General features: G+C 42.5%; 1 long non-coding RNA gene across 1 annotated transcript; it reads left to right on the top strand.

The window, feature by feature from the left end:
• Positions 1–202: 202 nt before the first annotated feature.
• On the top strand, positions 203–2,342 carry LOC107182880. The gene is made up of 2 exons (XR_001513639.1): positions 203–904; positions 2,140–2,342. It is a non-coding gene; the product is annotated as an uncharacterized LOC107182880 (long non-coding RNA).
• Positions 2,343–3,477: the final 1,135 nt, after the last annotated feature.

Genomic DNA, 3,477 nt, shown 5'->3' with positions numbered 1-3,477 from the left:
GCTGTGTACCTGCGCCCCAAAATGATCATTCCCTGCTTCCTCTCAGTATTCACCGGTAGGGACAGAAAATCTTGAAACTTGCCTGACTCAAGTGTTCCCAGCCATTGCCCAGACACCAGAAGCCTGCTTTCATCTGCTCGTGTTGGAGCTTTATCACCTAACTGACCCCATAAAACACACAGGGCTACAACACACTGAACAGCCTCCTTCAAAATGCAGCCTGATTGTGATTCATGGCAAAAAGCTGGAATAGCCCTGCCAGGTCGTAGACACATTAAGATAAATTGCATTGAATGTGATACATATAAAACAGCACCTTGAAAATGAATCATCTGCTAATTCAGTATTTTCTAATTACAATCACTCCCTCTCAGGGCATGTAATTAATTTACTGAGTTTAAAAAAAAAAAAGTCAGGATTACTCACACAGTCTTGAAGATGCAATGTCAGCTATTTAGGACAGAAACATCCAAGGCCGTGTTAGAACTCAATTACCACTACATAGGCGTTAAAGCAGGAACTGCAGGCCTCTGGACTACGGCAACTATAGGACTCGTGCTGCTCGTACGCTGGGCTATAATTTATGAAACTGAGCCCCAGATCCAGCCAATCATTTAGCTCCTCATAACAAGTCTAACTGGCTCTGGAAAGCTGAAAGGGCTGCACTAGAACAACAAAGATGAGATAGTCCACACAATAATCTGCTTATCTGGAATCACTTTCCCTCACAAGGGCTGGAGAAAAATCACAGCTCCATTGTCTGAGGGCAGGACAGCTGACCTGAGAAAATGCGACTACACCTGGAGCACGACCTTTTCTGGCGTGGCAATCCCAGTCGAGCCGGCATTAAAGGACCGAGCTGCCCCTGGAAACCGAAGGGCAATGACAGCCGCAAAAACCTCAGGTAATCTTCATCTTTTTATTTTTAGCAGGAGTAATGCTGAGTCAAATTATACGCAGGAAGCCACTGGGGCAACTAGGTATGCTTCAATTTTATTTTCTCTTTTTCCATTCTAATCGTTTGTAGGATCACTTGTTATTAAGCATGAGTCCAGGGAGGCTTAGGGTACCTGAAATGAACTTGAAACCAAAAGGATCATTTGAGGAGGAAAAGAGATCGTTTTCCAGAGCAGTCTGAGAGCTGTCGCTTCAGATGTGCACCCTTCTCACCCAAATACAGAAACAAGGAAAAAGGGGCTGAAGCAGGGAGAGAAAAGGCATTTCATGAGAACAGTTAAATGCTTTTCGTACCTGAAAGGAAATAACTATGCTCAAAGTGTACATTGGGAAGATAGGTTAATGCCCAGCTCCCCTGGCCCTTGGAACCTAGACCACACAAGAATGTACCACGTGGGATTGTTGGGGGAGAGAATGACATAAAAAGTTGACAGAGCCCCTGGGGACCCGGCTTTTTGGTTTGTTTTGTTTTGTTGGCAATAGTTTATACTTCCCATTATATTTTAAAGTATTACATATACCAACTACTGCTGTTATACCAAAGTTCCAAATTTGTAGTTATTAAAGGAAAACATTTTTAAGTTAAAAGAGGTGACAAAAATAGAAAAGCGCGCACACACACACACACACACACACACACACACAATGGAATTGACATACACGTAACCCCAGCACCACACCCTTAGGTACTTGACGTACTTGACCCAATAGCAAATCCTTTCAAATCCTCAGCAAATAGTGTTTCTTCAACGAATTTTACAGAAGTGTAACATTAGCAACAAAAAAATCTGTGTAATAAACCTTTTAATGACTAAATCAATCATTATACTTTCAAAGTGACAACAGAACCTTCCCAATATTCAAATCGTGTCAGTTCTATCTGCTCTCAGCGGAAGAAGCAGGGAAGGAAAATTTGCTTTGTTCAGTGATGAAATATAAACAACCGTAACAGAAGAGACATTTACGCACCTTTTGTTTGCTGTAGACAATTGACTGTATCCAACTTGAGATTTGACACCAAAAAGAAAAACATAACAGCACACAGGGAACAGAAGAAGTAATCCATCAACAATTCCCCCAAGATTTGTTCTCTGAATTTTCCAGTGTGTGGCTAGCAAGGGAAGAATATTTCTGCTCTGTTTAACTATCTTTTATTTAATTAAACCTTTGTTCATTTGACAGTGCTGTTGTCTACAGTGACTATGTGAGAACCGAAACTTCTGAGGAAGCCAGGGTGTTAAAATTGTTCCCTTTACTCAAAGATAATATGGATTATGTAGCCTGAAATGGAAATCAAACCCTTAAGGTAATATTGCCATTGAATCCTCAACACACCCAACTCCCCCTTTCTCATTCCCTTAATAAAACTTCATTAAAATCCCCTCAAACTCCTGTGTTTGAATCTCCATTTGTCGGCAGACCAAGGCCAAGAATACTTGAAGACCTTTAAGTCATTTCACATGTATTGTTGTCCAGAAACTTCCCATAGGAACCACCTCCCGAACACTTGAAGGCAACCACTTCACCACCCAAGGCAGCGGCCTGCCGCCAGCCAGCAAGCGCTTGGGTGAGAGCTTTCACGGCTCCTGGGCAGTCTCAGCGCTAACAGGCAGCTGACTTACAGGCCGACCTCTGGCCCCTGCGCCCTGACAAACACTGTTTCGATGGACTCAACTTCAAGCTGTTCACTCAAAACACATTCGTGATCAAAGCTTTTTAAATGATTAGCACTGCCTTCCCCTCCTAGAATCATAATAATCGTGATAGACTGAGACATGTTACTGCTCCTGGCAATTGGGGGGAATCTAGATTATTTCATACCCGGAGCTGTCACATAGCAGAGAAAACCTCACACTGAATACAAGGAAATGATGCCTTAGTATGATCATCTTGAGCTGCTTAGATTTATTTTCAATGCCTTATTAAAAACAATGCAACGGAGGAGGAAACCAAAAAAAACATACATATCACAGTGTAATCTTTCACCTAAAGTTGTTAAAGCCAATATGAGAGTCTGCTTATAGCAGGCATCACTGTCCATTCAGCAGGGCTTGTGTGAGCAGATTCTAGCTAGAGAGACTACCTCCTGCCATCGGCACCAATTAATATGTGTTGGTTATTGCATCAGGCACTGTCTAAGAAGCTCTTGGTATGCAAGAGGCATCCAAACAGCTGAATTCAGTTTTTACTCGTTTCCTTGATCTCAGACTCAGACAAAAATTAAGATGATCCCGATAGAAGAAAGTAGCTCAGGAATGCAAGCGCTTTTCCGACAAGAACTATCAGCAAATCTCAAGTATTAGAGCAGCTACGGTTGACTGAAAAGTGTCTAGAAACCTGGGCCATGCTAATCTGTCTGGCCCTGCAGTTTATGTAGCAAAAGGAGTCATTCCTGAGAAAAGTGTAAGAACCGTTCCGACCTACCTTGTTAGTGCGTCTGAGATTGCTAGGGTATTAACTCCGTTCCAGGTGACGTGGCTAAATAGCCCCATTATTTTCACAATGCTGGACTCGGCCTAA

This window comes from Myotis davidii, unplaced genomic scaffold (assembly GCF_000327345.1).
Source record: "Myotis davidii unplaced genomic scaffold, ASM32734v1 scaffold135, whole genome shotgun sequence".
Taxonomy (NCBI): domain Eukaryota; kingdom Metazoa; phylum Chordata; class Mammalia; order Chiroptera; family Vespertilionidae; genus Myotis; species Myotis davidii.
Note: the sequence above shows the minus strand (reverse complement) of the source record. Positions and strands in the feature narration are given on the sequence as shown.